We start from the raw sequence: 24,079 nt of genomic DNA on the forward strand, positions 1-24,079 counted from the left end.
CAAAAATAATCCCCGCCCCATTTAATTTTGGTGTTAAAGAAGGAGAGTCCTTCTTTCATACTTCTCTTTCATAATCCCCATCCCATTATTTTGTGCGACATCAGATGACACCTTGGGATATGTGGGTGTGAAAGAGGAGGAGAAGTCCTCTGGGAAGGAACTCCATGCCAAAATAAATTGGGATGCCTCACATTTTGTGCGATGAATTGGAAGTGTCCATTTCATGTTGGACTCTTAGTTCCTTCCTTTAATTTCACGCATTCTCTTAATCCCACGTGCCATCTGATGACCATTGGGATATGTTGGTGTGAAAGAGGAGGAAGAGTCCTTCTCTGGCAAGGAACTCCACACCACAAAATAAATGGGATGCCCCTTCATATTTGTGTTGAAATATGGAAGAGTCTTTATGGTTTTGGATTCTTAATTTCTTATGCCATTCTCTTATTCACACGCCATCAGATGGCATTCAGATTTTTCTACACAGACGAGGAGTCCTTCTGCTAGTTAAACACTTCTTATTCCATGCCTTAATGCTTTGGGTTTCATGCAAAAAATTAATTCTATGCGTGTAAGAATTAAGGGACTCCAACCCTTAGATATTTCTACACAGACGAGGAGTCCTTCTGCTAGTTAAACACTTCTTATTCCATGCCTTAATGCTTTGGGTTCCATGCAAAAAATTAATTCTATGCGTGTAAGAATTAAGGGATGCCAAGAGTTGGCAGCCCTTAGGAAATTTGTGGTGCCCCTTCATATCTTATATAAGGGGCACCCCATATGGGTTAAAAAGCAATCTAAGAGTGGTTAGGCATGGGATTAGATGAGGATAAGTTAGGAAAAATCTGAAGTAAAAAAACAAGAAAAGGAAAAGAAATATAGAAAGGAAAGGAAGAGAGAAAATAGAAAGCATGAGATGCTTGTCCTAAAATCAGGTTGTTCATGTGTTGAATATATAATCTGATTTGTGTGTGGTGAGATTATTTGAAGAAAAATTCTTAGAGTGGTCCTAGTGGAGGTCTCAAAGGCATATAAGTGATAGTGCAATCCATTCTTGAGAAGGACAATCGGCAGTGAGCTTGCGAAGAAGGCTGCAGCACTATGTCGAATTGGGAAGGACCCTGATCAATCCCATGCGGATCACCATTAGAGGACTTCTACTTTAGAGTCTCGTGGAGATTTCAAGATTATCAGTTCGTGATCTTCATATTGGTATATGACATCTGATCCCTTGCTATTATACATGCTTAAGTTATTTGATTGCAATCATCAAGGTTTTCCTAGGACTTTTGTATTCCGGTAGTTTAGTTTAAATGTTAAACTTATTTTCAATAGTTGAATATATATAAATTTTTTTTGAAATTTATATTCCACTGCATCATCGAAACCCAACACCTAAACCCTAGAGAGAGTTTTCAAAGAAGCTTGTGGGAGATCGAGGACAATGGCAACCCCTAATCTAGGGTTTTGTTTTCATGGTAGTATAGAACAAAGATAGAACCATCTAGGTTTGAGTTTTAGGGTAGTGGGGGTGGAGGAGAATGAGGGCGATCCAAGGATGTTTAGGATTCAATCAGGTAGGCAAAAAGTAGTGATGGGAGAGGAGGACGAGATCGAGGGTGAGGTCGACAGCAGTGGTGAAGCAGAACGACGAGAGGCGACGATAAGGAATGATGACTAGGGCTTGGGATGGAGATGCGAGAGCAGGATGACCTTGCAACTGAGATGGAGATGAGGTGGAGAGTCGATTTGCGAAGAGTCAATTTTCGATGGGGACGGGTGGAGTCTATAGAGGGGGTGGATGAGGTAGAGTGGCTTGGGAGAGTAAGAGGGTGGGTTTCGATTGAGAGAATGTGGGGAGGGGATGGGGTTAAGGGTGAATTTTAACGACGCATGGCTGTTGTCCATCGATGTCTTTATGCATCATAAATATTTCTCCATTTAAAATATTCTAATGCTCATAGAAAGCACTGGGGGATGAATGCTGTTATTTAAATTTACCACTGCATTTCACTAGTGTCGGCAATATAAAATTGTTAAATCCTAAAATTTTTATAGTAATAATGTCTTACAAGCCAATCAAAATTTATTTTTTGATGAATTTTTTTTTAATCTTTCTAACTCATGTACTTAACATTTTATAGATAAATAAAAGATATTTATGTTTCATCACATGCTACATCTTATATTTGTTAAGATTATGATGAATCTCATAGATTAGGACAATAATTTTAAGGTTATAATGAGATCATACCAGTGAGATCTAAAATCTTAAAATCTTAATCTATAATTTTTTTCATCAATGAATCATTGAGTCGGGGATCAATATTTTCAAAAAGACTAACATATCCTTTGTATGCTTGAAGGAGAGAGTGATTGATCTCATAATCACTTGTATGAGATATTAATACAAGAATATAAGTGCTCATTAGAGAACGAGTTCACTGAATTGATTCATTTTGAGAACATCTTATGGAGTCTTACTTACCTGTCAGAAGATTTTTCTCTTTATGGGAGTTGTGCAAGTAATCCTTTGACCTGAGACTACCATAGAACTTTGTATACATGAATCCATATTTTGGTTCATACTTATTCATGATTTAGTTATGTATGGGGTGTCCTTGTTAGAAAATTGCTACAGTTTCAAATGTGAAGTTCAAAAATTTTCTAAGCATCTAAGTAGCAAAAGTAAATCAATTAAAATATTTTTAATTAAACCATGTACCAGATCTAATCTAAAAATCATAGTTAGGATCTTGATATGAACATTCAACCATGATCTAAAATCTGAAAAAAAAATAATCGGTTAGTAAAACAAATCAAACGGAGATCGGATCTCCATCCTCAAATCCTATGGATGTCTTGGATTCTGATCGTAGCCGTGCATGTTTTCGACTTTTGCTGGTATCACATGGAGATGCTTGATCGAAGTATCAAGATCATCGATGTGCTAGCACCTTGCAAATCTCGCTCTTCAGCCTTGGATCTAGATCTCTTCTTCTAGATCTCGAAGAAGAAGATCACTACGCGAATTCTTTCACACAGATCCAATGGGATCTGAACCACATCACCATGAAGAGAAGAAGAATCTTTTTTCTTCTCTTCTTCTCTCTCTTTTCTCTTCTTAGATTTGATCACCATCAGATTTGGGTGTTGGATGAAGGGGAGAAGGAAGGAGAATGCATTGGGAGAGGAAGTTATGATGTAAGAAAGAAGACTCTAGTTCATGTCTCACACACGCTTTCTCTTCACGTTGAGTTTTGCTGCACAAAACTAATTTCTTTTCTCCCAACCACTTCTTCACGCCATAAAAGATCTTCTCTCCTTGAATCATAGCTGTTCAAATCACAAAAAAAGATTAGATGGGCATTGAGATAAGGGAAGAAGAAGGAAATATATCTCACGCTAATAATTAGCGCACGCCCTCCTTTCTTCAATTTTTTTGTCACACCAAAAAATTCTTCTATACCCCAATCAGATGGATTTCTATCCTATTTTGAATCAAATTTAAATAAAAAAAAATTTAAAGAAAAAAGAATATCAGATAAGGTGGGATGCCAATAGATAGATTTTTATCTTATTTTAATCAAATTCAAATAAAAAAAATCTAGAGAAAAAAGAATACCAGATAAGATGGGGCACCAACTATTGGCGCCCTTCCCCTTTCACGCGTGCAAGAAAAGAAGGATGAGAAAAATAATGCCCCTCTTTCTTTTTTGGCATGATTTTTGGAGAAGAGTCTTAGGGGATCTGGACTCTTCAAGTTATGGTTCTTCTGGTTCAAGTTGGGCCTTAATCGGATTCAAATCGAGTCCGAATCGAGTCGAATTCGAAAAGACTATCAAGCTTGATCCAATCAAGCTTGAAATCTAAATCTGATTTGCATAATTGAACCTAATTAATATTAAATTAAACTAAGTTTAATTAAATTAAATTTGATTTAAATTAATTAAAACTTAATTTATAATTTAATTAATTTTAAAAAAATTATAATATTTATAATTAAGTTCCTGTGATAATAATTAACGGTTGCCAAAATATAATCAATACAAATTAGCAGTTTCTAAAATTTAAACTATCAATTCGATTGATAATTTGAATATGATCCAAGCCATTGATCAGGTCATGCTTCTTTTATGTATGACCCTTCAGGTTCTATTCTATCTGGTAGTGAGACATACCGTGATCTCTATCACAGTATCATTGAAACTCTTTTTGATAGGCTGAAATGATTCTAACTCACCTCAACAAAGATCGTTGATCCAAAAATGATCTCAGTGAGTTCTCACGATCCACCAGTGACGTCTAGCAATATGTAGTGACAATCCAGCAGAATAGAAAAGATGAACCTCTAGGTGCAGTTATTGTGTGATACAATCCCTCTATCGTGAGTTCCAACTTGATGGAGGTCATGAAAAACTCGTCAAACCCCATCATTAGTCATATGCTAGATTAGCTCAACTCAAATTCATCTATGAGTCTTGTGAAAACTTTTTTTCAGTATTTACTCTTACTCTGGTCAGAAATTTTCTGAACTTAGTCTTACGAATCACATAGGACTTCTCCTTCTCTATCAAGATCGATAGATTCTATCTAAGTACATCCTACTCTAAACAGCGAACCTGAACCTACAATAGCCAACATACATAGTAAGGACCCGAATGGCTAGAGACCAAGAGAACGTACAGTCAAACTAAGTAGCCTCGCTGCAAATAGCCAACACATTGCAGGTCAAAGGACCAGTCACACCATTAGAGCATCAAGAAAATCACTGATGAGTGAGTAGACATCCAAGTGGTTTCTCATGTTGGTCATGTTCAGTGCAAGTTATTCTCTAACAACCACCTGCACTCTCACCCCAGTGTCTCTACATCGCAGACTCGAGACTCACTGTCCTAAAGGAAGGTGATCTGTACACTGATCTTGAATAGATTGATCATTATCCTCCATAACGATCCTTCGATCAGAAGTATTTAGAAATTAACCACTAATGATGTAAGTCTCAAATTCTCAACACTTTGAGAATATACAAAATCATCTTTATTAATTTCTAAGATAAATCATGAACACATAAGACATGATTGGTTATAAGGACTGCCCATCAAGTATAAAACATGTCCTAAAGGAAAGTATGTGTCAGTCAAGATTGGCTTCTAGGGTACACATCTAACAAACTCCCATTTGTACTAAAGCCAATCTGCCATATATCTGAGCCTCATCTTCTGAAGACATGCTTCAGTGTTTAGCTGGCTAATTGACTTGGGTGTACCATTATTATGTGGAGTCTACTCTCTATACCTTCATGTATTTTTACTTGAGATAATCACATATATCTCTATTCTATGTGCATGGACTTCTGGTGAGATCTTGGCTCCTTAGCGAGAGCTATGGATCATTATCTTTGCAGTACAATGTCATAGTATCTAATGATAGATATCAAGTTCCATAATTATAATAAGAACCAGAATGTATCCTGCACATCTATAGCATATTCAGCTTCCATTGATCGATTGCCTAGAACCCTTCTAACATACCGAATCAATCATAACTCAAGAATACATGCTGATGTAGACATTCTACCATCAGCATCAGTGTATCCTCCCACTCTTAGCTCTAACCCTTTTTCAAAGATGAAGAATAATCTCTTAGTGCTTCTCAAGTACTTAGAAATATTTTTACAGCAATCCAATACTCCCAGCTTGGATTCGACTAATATCTGCTCGTGACTTTCACAGCAGGATGTACCAAGTCAAGTATATAGCGTGGCATATACCCATGCCTAAGAGGATAATGGATCTCTCTTGGATGTTTCAATGCTAAACCCTTTAAGCACCTCTTCTATGTATTTGTCTGTGAAAAAACAAACATCTTTTTAGGATCTAACTTTATAGTCTTTTATTTTTAGAATATTTGATCTAGGTCTTTCAAAAAAAAATTCTATATGTAACCACATCATAATCGATGTCAGTATGAGACCCTCCCACTGACCTTCATATAACTACATGATTCCTCATATCACGTCGTTGTAGGTTCTGGGGTCATCCCTATGTTCCCATTCTCTCTTGAGAAATACTTTCTCTGAATCTTTTGTATACAAAGTACCTTTCTAAAGGATGGAGATCCTAATAGATCTACGAGATGGAGGAAGTACTATATATACTGGCTCATCTTAAATAGATTGTACAGGTCCTGTGACTTGTTGTTCTTTAGAGATTTCTCTTTGAGTTCATCCTCCCACTGTTTTTAAGAAAACAGTATGATTGCTCATAATCATATTGTGAACCACTGAAAAGAAAAAGTGACATCTCAAACCCTTTTGGGATACCCCATAAATAAGTTCTCATAGACCTATCCTCTAACTTGTCCATCACATCATATCTCATATGGTGTGGTAAAATCAACTTTAGAGGAAATCTAATTTAAATTTTAGAAATTAAATCTTGTTCCTAAAGAAACAATAGTTAAATTAGTGATGTTCATGATGGACTGGACTATATCTCATACAGTGCCATCACTCCTCACAGATACATCGTTGAACTGAGATGTACAAGAAAAATTTCATCATGAAATTATGCCATTCTTTTTAGATAATCGATAAATTTTTTATTTAGTATTGCATCCTCGATCTGATGGAAGTATTTTTAAAAATTTTTGATTTATCTTTTCTACTTCATATCTGAATTCTTTAAACTTTTTAAAATCTTTCAGATTTGTATCTCACATACATATCGATACCATAATTGCTTATCGACAAATATGATGAAGTAGTGATAACCTCCTAGTCTAACTCATCAAATGGGCCATGCACATCGTATGCATACTAGGGTAAGTATCTCAGTGGTCCGATCCTTTTAACCAACAAAAGATAGCTTGGTCATTAATCCTCAAAGAGATGATTCATAGACTAGACATGACTTAACAATCAATGAACCCAAAGGCCCATTTTCTCCAGTCGGTAAATCATTTCTTCTCATACATGACCTAGCCAAATGAACTATCTATATACTTCAGGTTATTTGGTTCTAGATCTCTCAGACCTAATGGCATTCACTATTTTCTCAAATAATTTTCATAAATGCATCACCATGCAAATGATAAAAAATTAAATTTAAACGATAATCACCGAGATTAGGTGCCCACGGTCTAGTACAACTTTTGTACCATTATTGACTCAAAAGAGTCACTTCACCTTCTCTTAGTCCTCTTCCTTTCTTAGATCTTATATTAAAGTGCGTTATATGCACTAAAGTCTAATGAAAAAGAGAAAATTGTAAGAACAATTTGGAGCAATTCGATATACCTTCACAAGGTGTATCAATGTTTCTTTAGATTCTTCAGGTATGTACCTTTAAACTTTTCAATATCCCTTAGTTATCAGGATATTGATCAATTTAGTTAAGATACTATAATATTATTCATATAATAGTTTAATAAATTATCTGTATGAATTAGAGATTGTAGGATCAAATCTATTAGTAATTTTTTATACATAGCCATGTCGAGCTTTTCAAGCTCTTTAATATCCTTGATCATCGATCATGGACAAACTATCCATCATACATCTCATGTATTGTGCGACTCTGATCATCTCACAACTATTGCAGATGAATCGCATGCCATTGGCAGTCTACATGTCTTTATACATATATTGAATTTCATCAACTATGGAATCCAATTTATAACACCTAACCTAATTGTCAATGTCTAACCATTTGTCAAGTATAACTCGTTGACTGTGGATTGGACAAACTGATGATATTGTGTTAACCTGATCAAGAACATGGCTTAATTTTTAAAAGCTAAGAACTAGTCTTAGATTTCTGAGCCAGAATATATAATTGATTTCGGCTAAGTGGTTGATATCTAGGATTCGAGCTAGAGAATTGGAAGCTGAAGAATTGATCATAGAGAGTAAAGATTTAATTAGATGATTGTACTTGTAATAGTTTGTTCTATAAACTTTAAAAATAAACAAAGGCTCCCACTAATTTTTTGAGTCTTTCACACTCTTCGGGTGGAGAAATAAAAATCTAATGCGATAAGTAATTTTAGTGGATGCTGTGGTCTTATTGATGCATGGCACCTCACCTAACAGTTATTGGTGATACGTATATCATTGCATGGATAACTCTTTATCCATATACTTCTTTAAGCATGTTGCAGCAATTTGGTCTCTAAGTCCTGTGGCCTCACCCAACAGTTATTGACATAATTTTTAAACCTAATTTAAAGAGTCTGAAGTTGATCGAAATAATTTTGATAATTCATTAGTAAAGATTGGTGACTTTTCTATAAAGATCGATACTATACCCAATCTTATGAAGTTGAAAATAAAAATGATTCATCTGAAGAATTCGATAAAATTTTGATTGAAGAAATCTCTTCTGATAAAATTATTGAGACTGTTCATAGTCTCGATATTGATATTGAATCAATTACTGAAGTCAATCTGAATTTTATATCTTTACTTGAATCCTTTGAGTCAAGTCCAGGCATCAGTCAATTGAAGGTATTGTTAGAAAATATGTCCTAAAAGCCAATCGTCAAGCTGTTGACGGTTGAGCAACCAAGTATTGTAATTGATTTGTTAATAAATAAAATATATTTTTGGCATTTTCATCATAAGTTTTCATCTTCTAACGAACTCCATTGTTATGATGAAGTCCTTAGGACTATTTAAGTTCGATAAAGAGAAGATTTATCGATTAGTCCTTAAAATTGTTCACGACCAAATATAGGCTGTTAATAAGGATGACAGCTTCTATCGAGCATAGGTCACTGTAGACCATATAGGTTGGTTGTCCTCTTAACCAAGGAGTGTGAAGACACTGGTATGGCATACAGATGAGATGTAAGGGTACATCATCATTGAACGTGACCAACTTCAAAGCATTCTGCTGTTGAGAATATCTTTGATGGGATATAGGTATAAGTATCCCTTAGACCAGAGATCGCCTCAGTGACTTGCAAGCAACTCACTGTGCTTTGGTACTGGATTAACTAAATTTCTAATTCAGTGATGAAAGTTTTTTTAGCACAGTCAAGTACTTACGAAGTCAGAATGTGATCGAGATTGGATTGACCACTCCAAGAGTTGGAGAAGAATGAGTCATTGTATTTCAATTTAGCAAAACCTTGACCAGGATAATCCATCAGGTGGATTTGATATTTTGAAATACAATATGGACAACCTGATCAGAGTTGACAGGTGAACTCTAAGGTGCCCTATGATCATTTTGGTCAAGGAGATGAATTATATAAAAATTATATCCGCATGGGTTCTAAGAATGTTGTTCTACACATTCGATCTATCCGATCGTCGGATACCATTGCTAGATGATCACTTCGATTGATATAAAAATTTATTTCTATACTACTAGCTTAGGTTCGAACCTATGAGGTCACACACATTAGAGTTCATGATCCAATCGGATAGTTGATCAATGATTAAGAATCATTCTAGGGTTAAACGATCAATATAATTGACATTTAATCTAGTGCAAATATTACAGGAGGATCGATTAGCCATTCAATTGCTAATTGGCTTAATTTGATTAAGCCAATATATTGAGATTAAGTCTAATTAAATATGATTTAATTATATTTAGTTTGGGCTTGATTGGATCAAGTCCAATTAGTTTATTGGATAAGCCAAGTGCAAAGAAAAACTAGTCCTAGTTCAATTAAGACTTGGGTCAACCTAATTTCTAATTTGATTAAAAAATTAAAATAGATTTAAATCTAATTTAATCTGATTAAATTAGGTTTTCAATTGGGTTAAGATTTATTTTAGTTGGGTTGATCTAATTTTGATTTGATTTGATTTGAGAAACCAAATTAAAATAACTCAGAAGATAGAATCCTAGTAAGACTAGGATTCTACCTTGCACCACATAAGCCCCCCACGCCCTCTTTCTTATTCCACGCCAATTCTCTCTTATTTTATGCGACAAAAATTTTTTCTCAGGTCTTCACCATGCCCAAAAGGTTTCCTCTCTTCTTTCTTACATGGAAGATGGTTGTGGATCAAATCAAAGTAGGAACAAGTTTGGATTTTAAATTCCATGAGATAGAGTTTTAGAAATCCAAAACTCTTTCCTTTTTGCATCAATTTTACCTAGATTTTTTTTTGAGATTTTTGTGGCTTTTATGGCACTTGATAGGCACCCTTTGCTATTAGTCCATGCATAAAAAGAAGGAGGGGCACTCAATAGTTGGGCGCCCCTTATCTTGCCATGTTTGGATAAACCTTGACTAGGTATTTGACCTAGAGAAGGACTCTATCATATCTCTCTATATAAAATAAATTTTTTTATAAAATTTTTGTGAAAAATATATCAAAGAGATACCTTTGGGGTGTTCAAAAATTAGAGAGAAAGAAGATTGGGACATGGAGATATAATTGACACAAGATAGGGTGTCTAGAGAGAGCAAAGAGAAGAAGAAGAGGGTCTTCTTCTACGGTTGTTGTGTTCATCTCTTTTCTTCCTCCATCTTGAATTTTCTGAGAGCATCTCAGATTTGAAACTCCTCCTCCTACTTCTCATCTTTGGTAGAGTCCAAATCAAGAAGAAGGAGGCACCTGATCAACCATCGAAGAAGGATCAGCGCAGTACTAGCATACTATGCTGATTTTCTGGAGCAAGATTCTGATCGAGATTCGTGAGCTCGTGTGGATGACTCCTAGAGGTTGGATGTATGTGTGGCTCGCAACATCATCCTCAAGCCTGGATCAGCAAGGTTAGAACGTCTAACTTGCAAGATAATAGATCTGATCTATTATTTATTACATACATTAGATGTAGCATAGAAATATGTTGATATGATCAATATGTAGTTCATTCTCTATATATTTTAATTTCTAATTTAATATCATATAATAATCATGTAATAGGATTTTAGATCTAGAGATTCTCTAATTTTATAAAATAAATTTTGATTTATTTTATTCTTCCACTGCATGATCTTGAAAAAGTTTCGAGATCTAATCCTGAAACCCTAGATCTGGTTTCTACAATTGGTATCAGAGCCTAGGTTATTCATTACATGATTATTTATACATGCTTAAATTATTTTTTAGATTAGATTTAATTTATAATCTGATTATTAAATCTGAAAGTAAAATTTTTAGATCAATCACGAATTGCAAGGTTGTCTTGCTGTAAGGTTTACCCCTTACAGTGCAAAGGTTGTCCTAGTTCGTATAGATCTATCTTTAATCATAAATTTGTTAGATGTGATCTAGATTAAATTTATAATTTATTAAATTTAAAAGATATTTAAATCTAAAATAAAATCTCTTTGTTAATATAACCTGTGCAAAGAACCATCATATTTTTGTCTGAAAAATTTGCGCAGTTTAAAGTTAAAATTGTTTCAATTACATGAACCTGTTTAGATTAGATCTAAAGTAGTTTCATATTTATTTCATTTACATCTTGATTATGAATCAAACATGCAACTTGGTTGGTGAAACCATGTTGTAAAATTATTTTATAAATATAAAAATTATTTTCAAAAAGCCGAACCCCAACCCTCAGTTCAAAACTTAATTGAGAATTAAGAAGTTATTTTGATTAGGTTCTAGGATTGTGAATTAAAGAACCTAAGACACAAACCATAACACATTGGATTAATGGGTTAGTGGGAATTAGGTCCATTAATTGGGTTAGACCTAAGGTTAGATTAAAGATTGACTTAATTAGAGAATTGACTAAATCTAGTCAATTGTTGTCTTAGATTAGGTCAAAGATTCTCTAGATCAATTACAATAATTGTAGTTGGTCAAGTTCATATCTTTAACGAGAACCAAATGGACTTGATTCTTGGCTAAGCGGTCTAGAATGAACTGTTAGGTTGATCTAATCGAAACTAATCAAACCAGTTGGTGTCTAAGGTAAACCAGACTGGTGATTTTTAATTGGCAGCCCGCTTACCTGACCATTTCTGATGGTGTCTAAGGTGGCAGACCCTCCCATCGATCGAACTTACCTAGCCTCTTGGTGGAATTATATTTTGATTAGATCACTTGACAATTCGAGCTGACTCATGTTAGCTAGGTAAATCAGTGTATCTGATTTAGGTGCTCCTAGACCAGCCCTTTTAATGGTCTCCCTTAAGCTGACTTGGTGAAGCCAGTGGGAGGATTATGATAAGCTGGTTCATCTGACCTCATCCTCTAAATCAATTAAATCCCCTAAAATTATTAGGTTCTTAAAATAAAATAGTTATGGTGATAACTAGATCATAGCCTCCCATTAAGTGGATGATAATGGGTCCATCATTTGGATAATCATTGGAGGCCCAAAGGCCTGGTGCTTATCGGCTGATGGAATTGTCATTCATAATATGATTTTTTGACTACATCTTTCAAAATGGTAGTTAGATTAGCCAACCAAAATTGGGCCTAATCATTCATTGGCTAAATGGGCTAAGTATGGTCATGTTAATGGTTGGACCTAACCAGACCTTTTCAGTGGAGGCCAAAGCCTACTGATTAGGGACTGGGGCAAAATTAAAATTACTAAAACTTGTTTAGAGAAATAATTGGTTATGAACCTACCCTTAGATGCACATGGGTTAGCCAACCAAAGTTGGGCTTGTGTGTAGTCTAAGTGGATTCTAGTATCCACTAAGGAATTAGGGTAATTTCTTGAATTAGAGGTAGAGGCTACCAATTTGAATAAAATAGTGGGAGAAATCTTTTGATTAAAGTCCAAATCTTTAGGTTTAATGAACCAATTACTAATTAGGTTATGATTTTTTTTTGTGCAGATATGGCCACTTTCCTATCACTCTGATCATTGTTGGACAATGATAAGCTGGTGGGATCCAACTTCGATAGCTGGTACCGAAAGTTGAAGATAGTTCTGGAGCATGAATGGATCCTATATGTGATAACGGATCCTGCACTTGAGGAGCCAACTGTCAATGCACGTGGAACAGTCAGAGATACTTATCAAAAATGGCTCAGTGATCGGACCATGGTACGCTACATCATGTTGGCTGCCATGAGCGACGAGTTCAATCATAAATTTGAGATGGCTCAGCCAAAGGACATGCTTCAAGTGTTGGAGGATGCTTTTGGCACACCCGATGACGTGGAGAGAGGCACAAGACTAGTTGTGCCATCTTCAACGTCAAAATGCGAGATGGTGCCTCTGTCACTGATCATATATTGTACATGATCGAGTTGATGGAGTGTTTGAGCAAGCTCGGCTTTCCCTTGCATGAGCAGTTTGGGAAAGATGCAATACTGAACTCGCTGCCCAAGTCTTATCTCCCATTCCTCACTCATTATAGAATGACAAAGCCTGAAGTAAACTACCACGAATTACTGGGGTTGCTTCAGAACTTTGAGAAGGATCACCAACTCCACAAAGAGTCGGTGAACTTAGTGGGAGGTTCATCTTCTGGTTCTCGACCCTTTAAGAAAGAAAAGAAGAATAAGAAGAAGAAAGTGAAGAAGGTGCAAGTTCAGGTTGGGACATCAGTGCAGGGTCAGATCAGAAAGATCAAACCCGATAAGGGTCAAGCTGAATGCTTCTTTTGCAAGAAGTGGGGGCACTGGAAGAGAAACTGTTCTCAGTACATTGCCTCCCTGGATCCGAACAGGCAGAGAAAGAACCAAGTCACCTTTTACTAGAAAAGGTGAGAGAGCTACTGAGCTCTTGGGCCTAGTACATACTGATGTATGCGGGCCCATGAGCACAAGTGCTAGAGGTGGATATTTCTACTTCATCACTTTCACGGATGATCTATCCAGATATGGATATGTCTATCTAATGAAACATAAGTCAGATTCATTTAAAATATTCAAACAATTCCAAAGTGAAGTAGAAAAATAAACTGAAAAGAGTATTAAAACTCTTCGATCTGATCGAGGAAGAAAATACCTTTCTGGTGAGTTTCTCACATATCTAGGAGAGATAAAATTATCTCTCAATGGACTCCTCCAGGAACACCACAGCATAATGGTGTGTCTGAAAGGAGAAAATGATCCGATCTATGATGGATTTTGCCAACTTGCCGATATCCTTCTAGGGATATGCACTCGAATCGGCTTGTTATCTATTAAATAGGGTTCCAAGTAAGTCTGTAATTAAGACCCCATATGAGATATAGACAGGGCGTAAGCTAGCACTTTCATACCTTAGGGTCTGGAGGTGCCCGGCCTATGTCAAATGGTTAGTTACAGATAAACTCAGACCTAGGTCTGACAAATGCACATTCATAGGGTACCCCAAAGAGATCAAAGGATATTTTTTCTACCATGCTGATGAACAAAAGGTATTCTTCAGCCTTAAGGCAATCTTTTTAGAAAAGGAGTTCCTTGGTGAAGGAACCGTTGCCTCTAAGGTTGAACTTGATGAAGTTCAATAGATAGAAGGACCGACACCAACAGCTGAACCTGAGTCAGATTTGATTAGATTAGATTCAGAGCCCAATGTACCTATCCATTAAGGCGATCCGGTAGAGTACCATGTCAGTTGGACAGATACTACAGTTTCTTGGTCCGAGATGGTGATCCCATCGAGCTCGATGAGAATGATGAGGATCTGATCACCTATATGAATGCAATGTAGAGACTTGATTCCGAAAAATGGCTTGAAGCCATGAAATCCGAAATAGAGTCCATGAAGGTCAATGATGTATGGACATTGGTTGACCCACCTGAAGGGGTTAAACCCATTAGGTGTAAATGGATCTTCAAAAGGAAGAGGGGCGCAGACGGAAAGGTGGAGACCTATAAATCTCGTCTGGTTGCCAAGGGATATCGTCAACGTTATGGTATTGACTATGACGAGATATTTTTTTTTGTAGTAATGCTCAAATCCATTCGGATAATGCTTGCAATAGCTACCCATCTGGATTATGAGATCTAGCAGATGGATGTAAAGATAGCTTTTCTGAATGGAGAGCTGACCGAAGAGGTATATATGATACAACCTGAGGGGTTTACATCCACAGATGAGTCCAAAGTTTGCAAGCTTTAGAGATCCATTTATGGATTAAAGCATGCTTCTCGGAGTTGGAACATGCATTTTGATAAGGTGATCAAAATGTATGGCTTCATTAAGAACGGAGAAGAGCCTTGCATCTATAAATGGGCAAATGGTCCAGTTGTGGTATTCCTTGTCTTGTACGTGGATGATATTCTCTTAATCGAGAATGACATCCCCGCACTACAGGAAATAAAAGTTTGGTTGTCATCGTAGTTCTCCATGAAGGACTTGGGTGAAGCATCCTACATCTTAGGGATGAAGATCTATAGGGATAGATCTAAAAAGATGCTTGGGTTATCCCAGTCTACGTACTAGATACTATGCTGAAGAGGTTCAGCATGGAGAATTTCAAGAAGGGCTATCTACCGATAGGCCATGGAATTTCTCTCTCTAAGAAGGATTGTCCGATAACTTCTGAAGAGAGAGAGCATATGAGTAGAGTCCCATATGCTTTGGTCGTGGGATCTATCATGTATGTCATGATATGTACAAGGCCAGATGTGGCATACTCACTAGGAGTAGTGAGTAGATACCAATCTGATCCTGGAGAAAATCACTGGAAAGTGGTTAAAACCATCCTTAAGTATTTAAGAAATACTAAAGACCAATGGTTGGTTTATGGCAAGTCAGATCTGAAACTTATGGGGTTCACAGACTCCAGCTTTCAATCTGACCATGATGACAGCAGAAGCGTGTTGGGTTATATCTTTACTCTGAATGGTAGAGCCATCTGCTGGAAGAGTTTCAAGCAGCATACTATGGCAGACTCTATTTGTGAGGCGGAGTACATCACAGTATCAGACGCCACGAAGGAAGCTATGTGGCTGAGAAAATTCATCATCGAGCTTGGAGTAGCACCCTCCCTCGATGGTCCGATCCTGCTCTACTGTGACAGCACTGGTGCTATAGCTTAGGCGAAGGAACCCAAAGTACACCAGCGGATAAAACATATTTTGCATCGCTTCTACCTGGTCTAGAAGATCGTGAATCGAGGTGACGTCGATCTTCAGAAGATCGACGGAAAGGAGAACCTGACCGATCCCTTCACTAAAACCCTGACGATAAAGGAGTTCGACAACCATAAGTCGAAGATGGGTATTAGATACTGTGTCGAATGGCTTTAGGACAAGTGGGAGTTATTGGAAAATATATCCCAAAAGCCAATCGTTAAGCTGTTGACGGTTGAGCAACCAAGTATTGTAATTGATTTGTTAATAAATAAAATATATTTTTGATATTTTCATCATAAGTTTTCATCTTCTAATGAACTTCATTGTTATGATGAAGTCTTTAGGACTATTTAAGTTCGATAAAGAGAGGATTTATCGATTAGTCCTTAAAATTATTCACAACCAAATGATAGGCTGTTAATAAGGACGACAGCTTCTATCGAGCATAGGTCGCTGTAGGCCATATAGGTTGGTTGTCCTCTTAACCAAGGAGTGTGGAGATACTGGTATGGCATACAAATGAGATGTAAGGGTACATCATCATTGAACGTGACCAACTCCAGAGCATTTTACTGTCGAGAATGTCTCTAATGGGATATAGGTATAAGTGTCCCTTAGACCTGAGATTGCCTCAGTGACTTGCAAGCAACTCACTGTGCTTTGGTACTGGACTAATTGAATTTTTAATTTAGTGATGGAAGGCTTCTAGACACAGTCAAGTACTTGCAAAGTTAGAGTGTGATCAAGGTGGGATTGACCACTCCAAGAGTTGGAGAAGAATGAGTCACTGTATTTCAATTTAGCAAAACCTTGGCTAGGGTAATCCATCAGATAGATTTGATATTTTGAAATACAATGTGGACAACCTGATCAGAGTTGACAGTTGAACTCTGAGATGTCCTATGATCATTTTGGTCAAGAGGATGAATTATATGGAAACTATATCCGTATGGGTTCTAAGGATGTTGTTCTACACATTCGATCTATCCGATTGTCGAGTACCATTGCTAGATGGTCACTTTGATTGGTATAAAAATTTATTTTTATGCTACCGACTTAGGTTTGGACCTATGAGGTCACACACATTAGAGTTCATGATCCGATTGGATAGTCGATTAACGATTAAGAATCGTTCTAGGGTTAAACGATCAATACGATTGATATTTAACCTAGTGCAAGTATTACAGGAAGATTGATTAGCAATTCAATTGCTAATTGGCTTAATTTGATTAAGTCAATGGGCTGAGATTAAGTATAATTGAATATGATTTAATTAGATTTAGTTTGGGCTTGATTGGATCAAGTCCAATTGATTTATTGGATAAGCCAAGTGCAAGGAAAAACTAGTCTTAGTTCAATTAAGACTTGGGTCAACCTAATTTCTAATTTGATTAAAAAATTAAAATAGATTTAAATCTAATTTAATCTGATTAAATTAGGTTCTTAGTTGGGTTAAAATATATTTTAATTGGGTTGATCTAATTTTGATTTGAGAAACTAAATTAAAACAAGTCATAAGATAGAATCCTAGTAAGACTAAGATTCTACCTTGTGCCACATAAGCCCCCCATGCCCTCTCTCTTATTCCACGCCAATTCTCTCTTATTTTGTGTGACAAAAATCCTCTCCCAGGTATTCACCACACCCAAAAGGTTTCCTCTCTTCTTTCTTACATGGAAGATGGTTGTGGATCAAATCAAAGTAGGAATAAGTTTGGATTTCAAATTCTATGAGATAGAGTTTTAGAAATCCAAAACTCTTTCCTTTTTGCACTGATTTTATTTAAATTTTTTTTTGAGATTTTTATGGCTTTTATGGAACTTGATAGGTTTCCTTTGCTGTTGGTCCATGCACAAAAAGAAGGAGGGGGTGCCCAAGAGTTGGGCGCCCCTTATCTTGCCATATTTGGATAAACCTTGACTAGGTATTTGACTTAGACAAGAACTCTATCATATCTCTCTATATAAAATAAATTTGTTAATAAAAGTTTTATAAAAAATAGATCAAAGAGAGACCTCTGGGGCATCTAGAAATCAAAGAGAAAAAAGGTTGGAGTGTGGAGATATAATAGACATAAGATAGGGTGTCTAGAGAGAGCAAAGAGAAGAAGAAGAGGGTCTTCTTCTAGGATTGTTGTGTTCATCTCTTCTCTTCCTCCATCTTGAGTTTTCTGAGAGTGTCTCAGATCTGAAATTCTTCCTCCTACTTCTCATCATTGGAAGAATCCAAATCAAGAAGAAGAAGGCATCTGATCAACCATCGAAGAAGGATCAGCGCAGTACTAGCATACTGTGCTGATTTTCTAGAGCAGGACTTTTGATCGAGATTCATGGGCTCGTGTGGATGACTCCTAGAGGTTGGATGCATGTGTGGCTTGCAACATCATCCTCAAACCCGGATCAGCAAGGTTAGAACGTCTAACTTGCAAGGTAATAGATCTGATCTATTGTTTATTACATACATTAGATGTAGCATAGAAACATGTTAATATGATCAACATGTAGTTCATTCTCTATCCATTTTAATTTTTGATTTAATACCATGTAATAATCATGTAATAGGATCTTAGATCTAGAGATTCTCTGATTTTATAAAATAAATTTTGATTTATTTTAGTCTTCCGCTGCATGATCTTAAAAAAGTTTCAAGATCTAACCTTGAAACCCTAGATCTGGTTCCTACAGGTATCAGGTAAAGGACACGATGAGATCATTGAAAAAATTACTGAGGAAGATTACATGGATTTAACTAAGGTATCTCCAACATTTGACCTCTATGAAGCACAATTTGATAAGGAATTCTCAGAAGAATTAGATAAAATTATACTGAATCATTTTGATAGATTTTTTTCTTATGAAACCCTTGAAGATAATACTTCTACATTTGATTCGTGTGCTTCTACACCTGATTTATGGCTAGACTTTTTACCAGAATTTAAATTTTTAAACCAGCCCACCTTAGATCCATCACCCTCATCTAGTAGGTCTAGTTTAATTCCTTTATCTGAAGAAATTCATGAAATCTCATGTTTCTCTAAGGATAAAGAAATTAATAATTCTGTAGGAATTAGCAATCTCTTAGTCTCAAAAAATTTTGAGGATAAGAGAATAGTTAGTAGGAAGAATATAGTTAGTGAATCATTTTTTTCAGAAAACACCAAAGATAAACTGATTCCTAACTATAAACTGTAGTACAGATCCCTAGGATAATAAATTATTATTCTAGAATGATCTTAGTGGATTCACAATTGACAGAAACCTTTGACAACTTGTCCACTATCCATTCTAGAAAGAAACCTCTTGACTGGAATCTTGATGGACTTACTGAATTTCAAATAGCTAACAATTGTCATCAACTGACAATGAAACATTTGAAAGCCTGTAAGATCCATGATTATTCACAAATTCTAATTGCTAAGATAATGATAACTTACTTGTTAAGACAATTAAAAGGTTGGTGGAAAATCCCTTCCACTAGCTCAGAAATTGTGAATGTTGTTCAAAAGAATTCTAAAGGCGACAATCCTTTAGATTATCCTTTGAACACAGTAGATAAATTTTATATGGATATTAATAATAAGTTAGATAGTCTTAGGAGTAGCAATATAGTTGAGTTTAGATGGTATAGAGATACCAACTCTATTATATTAGGTTTAAAATTATCTTCTTTAGGGTTAAAACCTCACTCTGCTATATTAGGATTGTTTCTAGGTTTAGGAATTAATTTAAAAATTGCTCTTTTACTCTTAAAAAAAGATAGAACTAGATTAGAATATATTTATAATATTAGTAGATTAGATAGAGTAATTTCTTTTGGTGAATCCAAGTTGAATAACAAGCTAAAGATAGGAGATCAATTTAGAAATATACCTAATAAAGAAAAGATAAAGGAACTCTATATTTTAAAAGATTTCTGTTATGAACTTGGATTTCAACCAGGTAAATCATATATAAAGAAATATATAAAATTCAAAAAAAAAATTGATAAAAGAGCTAGAAAGATCCTTAAAAAAAAAGTAAAAATCTTTCGAGACTATAAAATAAGTATCACTAGACTGCTAATAATATAAATATATAACCCTTAATAATATAGATAGATTTTGGAAGAAATCCAATAATGGCTGATTTAATCACTTCTCTGAAAACTTTAGAGGATCAATAAAATTAGATTGAGAGATTTTATCTATAACCTTAAATCCTAAAACTTTATTAGAACAAGATAAAATCTCTATCTAAGCCATAAGATTCAAAACTCTATTCGAAAAATGATTATTTTATGCAACTTCTCATACAAAGAAAATTTGAATTGGTAAATGAATTACTTCTAAAACTGACATTATAATCTTTAAATTCTAGAAGTAGAATTCTATTATAATTTTGTCCAGAGAATCCTTTAAACTATTTTCTGAATTATAGAAACCAAGATACCATCAAGAGCTCTAGAGTTAATTCTTAATTCTTCTGAGATACTCATAAATTTTATTTTTTAGGGATTCAAAAAGGAAGAAAAAGAGAAAAGCCCCTTTATATGACAGACTGAGTAAAGATCTAAAAATTGTGGAATCTTTCCATTATGATCTTCCCCAAGAAACATGTTCTATAATTTATAAAGTATGGGATGCTCATCTATTTCGATCTGAAAAGGCGTTCCTCCACCATATGACCAATCTAATTAACCACTTAGCCGGAAAAAGAATGTTTTTTAAAAGCTATCAAAGAACATATTTGTAAAGTTGTAAGATAGGTAATACAATCTACCTCTGAACTCATTTCTCTCTATAATCTCTATGAAATACCAGAGACGCCAACAATGATTAAGTTCAAAAGATTTGATTACTGAAAAAAGGTACAAGAAGTTTTAAATTTTGAACTCCAAGAAGATATCTATAAAAAAACAACTCAGCCTGATGAATCAAAGAAACTCCTTGAAGATATACAATTATTTTTAGATAATTGGACCTATCCCAAGCTCTTTCTACCCCAGATCAATATACTGACTAGAGCAGAAACAATCAGAGCTTTATATAAAGGACTTGTAAAACTGATCTCGATAGATTGTGCCATGCCATATGATATGTTTTCTTCTATTGTTGCCACTATACTAAGAGATGTGAAAAAAAATTGAGAATATCTTGAAGTACAAATATACAGTGGTATAGAAGAAAAGAAGATAGGAGGCATTGAGTATCCTTTTCAAATCTACGATATCACTACTCTTGAGGATGTGGATAATCAGTAGGATTTCGATCAAGAATAACAAAAGAAAAAAAGAAATCTGTCAAAAACTTTGATCCATCTGCCAAAGACTTTGATCCCAAAATTTATGAAGTAATATCATATTTAGAAATCTATTGGACAGCCAGAAAACTACAACAATAGAAATGTTGGTCTGATGGGCGAATTTGGGTAACTACCAATCTTTCAACAAGAATACCAATTCAAGAGGATCCTCAAGATCTTCTATGTAGAGAAAATTCATATACAAAATGGAGTACTCTTCTCAACTTAGAAAATTATCTTGAAAAAATTCAAAGCCAAAAATTATTTAAAGAAGGAGTCATGTCATGCTCAAAGATTGAAGAAGAATTCGGATATGATTGCAGACAAATAGACATTCACCTATATTATGATCGAGAAAGTTGAGCAAGATAATTTTCTCTAGTACTCAACCAACTCATTCTGAAAGGTTGAGCTTTGTAAAAAAAAAAAAATATTTTTACTAACCCTTCTACCAATATTTTGGTAGAAAAATTTTCTTTCAGGTACAATCCAGTGGTTTTTCTAGCCACTTCTACAACCAAATGACTACCACCATCTTCTAAAGATAACATAAACCATTACTACTATTCTTGAAGCCAGTCTAACTCTTAGAGATGGTTCATTTCAAAAGCTGATCAACATCAGAATCCAAAAAGGACAAGCAAGCTATAGGAAGATTTCTGATATCATCACTATTCATCTACAAGAAGATTTCTGATACTGTACAAAGACGACAAGATGCTACAGAAATTTAGATTTAAAATCAATTTAGTTTCAATTTTGATTCTGACATCTAGAAGACTCCGGATTTCAAGTTAAGTAAAGTCTGTCAGACTCCAAATTGATTGAAGTTCACATAGTTCTTTTCTCCATCTATAAATAATGAAGGAAGCCTTTGTTCTGGGAGGAGGCCGAGTGTGGGGAGGCAAGGCCGAGAGGGATTCGGTGCTAATGATAGAGTCTTTCTTTCTTATCTCAATTCCCCCTTCCTTTTGTTGGAGCACGATCCCAGCTCCTCCCACGGACCTTGGGTGCAGTAGAACTAGCAACGAACAAATCTGGAGACTTCTGGACTCGATCAAAGGCCCTTGACGAAATCAGCCTGGTTGCTGTCTTCTTCGTCAGCCTTTCGTTCCAGATGAAGAATGCCTCTAAGATCACCTCTAAAAAATCCAAGATCTGGTACCCAACTAGATCAGGCCTGGACCGAGGTCTTTCAATTTGTAGATCTTGAATCAGGGTATTCTAGATAGGGAAGAAGATAGATAGAACCAGACCTTGCAGATCTATCCTGCTGCAGCCTTTCCTGTAGATCTGTTGATGGAGATCTCACCCGCACCTCAAACGACCTCAGATCAACTCCAGATCTGAGAGAAACTTGTACCAACTTCTTCTCAAGAGATTTTAGATCCTGGACCTGATATTTGGATGACTGCAAGAGAGGGAGAGAGAAAAGTGGTTGGCGGCATAAAGGGGGAGCCTAGCGCCTCCCCTTGCTTTTCCTGCCTTTTTGGGACCTGGCGGCAAGAAACCCTAGGGTTTCTTGCTCCTGGGGCATGGAGAATAGTTGGAGAGAGAGGGAGAAGAGAGAGAGAGACTGGAGAGAAAGAGTTTTCGTATTCCTTGGCTTTATCAAACCTATACAGTGCATGTATATATAAACACAGGGACAAGTGACCCAAACCCAAAACTCCCTTGACCAACTCTATGGGAGATTAGGTTAACCCAAGCCCATGTACACCCATGACTCAACCTAATCTCACCTATCCTGGGCTTAGACCTGGCCCATAAAGAGTTGGTCCCTTGAGGCCCACATAACCTAGACCTCAAGAACCCGAAAGGCCAACAGCCTCTCAACCTAGGGCCCAACTAGCCCTAGAGCCTCCATGAAGCCCTCATGAATGATGGACCTTGGCCTTAGCCTTGGTCCTCTAGGCCTTGGGCACACCACCTGGATTACAACAATCTCCACCTTGGTGTCCCAAGGCCTCAACCAGCTCCACTCTGTCCATCAGCCGAATCAGCTCAACACATCTCTAAAAGCTGTTCCGTGGAAGTACCTTCGTAAGTGCATCAGCTGGGTTCTCCTTGGTGTGTACCTTTACTAGCTCCACCTCGCCATCCTCCACAAGCTCCCTGATCCAATGATACCGAATGTCGATGTGCTTTATCCTTGCATGATAGACTGAGTTCTGTGCTAGTAGAAGTGCACTCTGGCTGTCACAGTGCACTCTAATGGCCTCCTGAGTAAGGCCCATCTCCGTCAACAAACCCTTCAGCCAAATTGCCTCCTTAGCTACTTCTGTCAACCCGATGTACTCCACCTCTGTAGTGGATAGGGCCGTGATAGGCTGCAGACTCGATCTCCAAGAAATATGACCTCCATACAGGCTAAAGATGAAGCCTATCGTAGACCTCTGGGTATCCACATCTCCACCGAAGTCTGCATCTACATAACCGCCAATCAGCCCCTGAGCCTCCCTAGATATGTCAGAGTATCCCACTGCACCTCCTCGCTATCTGTAGCAGATGCCAACTCCAACTAAACCTGCCAGGTATCTGAATATCCACTTCAGAGCTCTCTAGTGCTCCTTGCCAGGCTGCGCAATGAACCTGCTAACCTGACTCACTACATGAGCGATGTCTGGCCTACAACAGACCATCGCATACATCAAGCTCCCAACTCCTGAAGCATAAGGAACCATCTCCATCTCTTGAGCCTCCACCTCAGTCTGTGGCGCCATGGTCTTCGAGAGTCTGAAGTGACCGGCAAGTGGCAGCTCCGCCGGCTTTGCTCCCTTCATCCCAAACCTCTCTAAGACCTTCTGTATGTAGCCCCCCTGAGATAGATGCAGCACCCTTCGGGCTT

This window comes from Elaeis guineensis, chromosome 14 (assembly GCF_000442705.2).
Source record: "Elaeis guineensis isolate ETL-2024a chromosome 14, EG11, whole genome shotgun sequence".
Taxonomy (NCBI): domain Eukaryota; kingdom Viridiplantae; phylum Streptophyta; class Magnoliopsida; order Arecales; family Arecaceae; genus Elaeis; species Elaeis guineensis.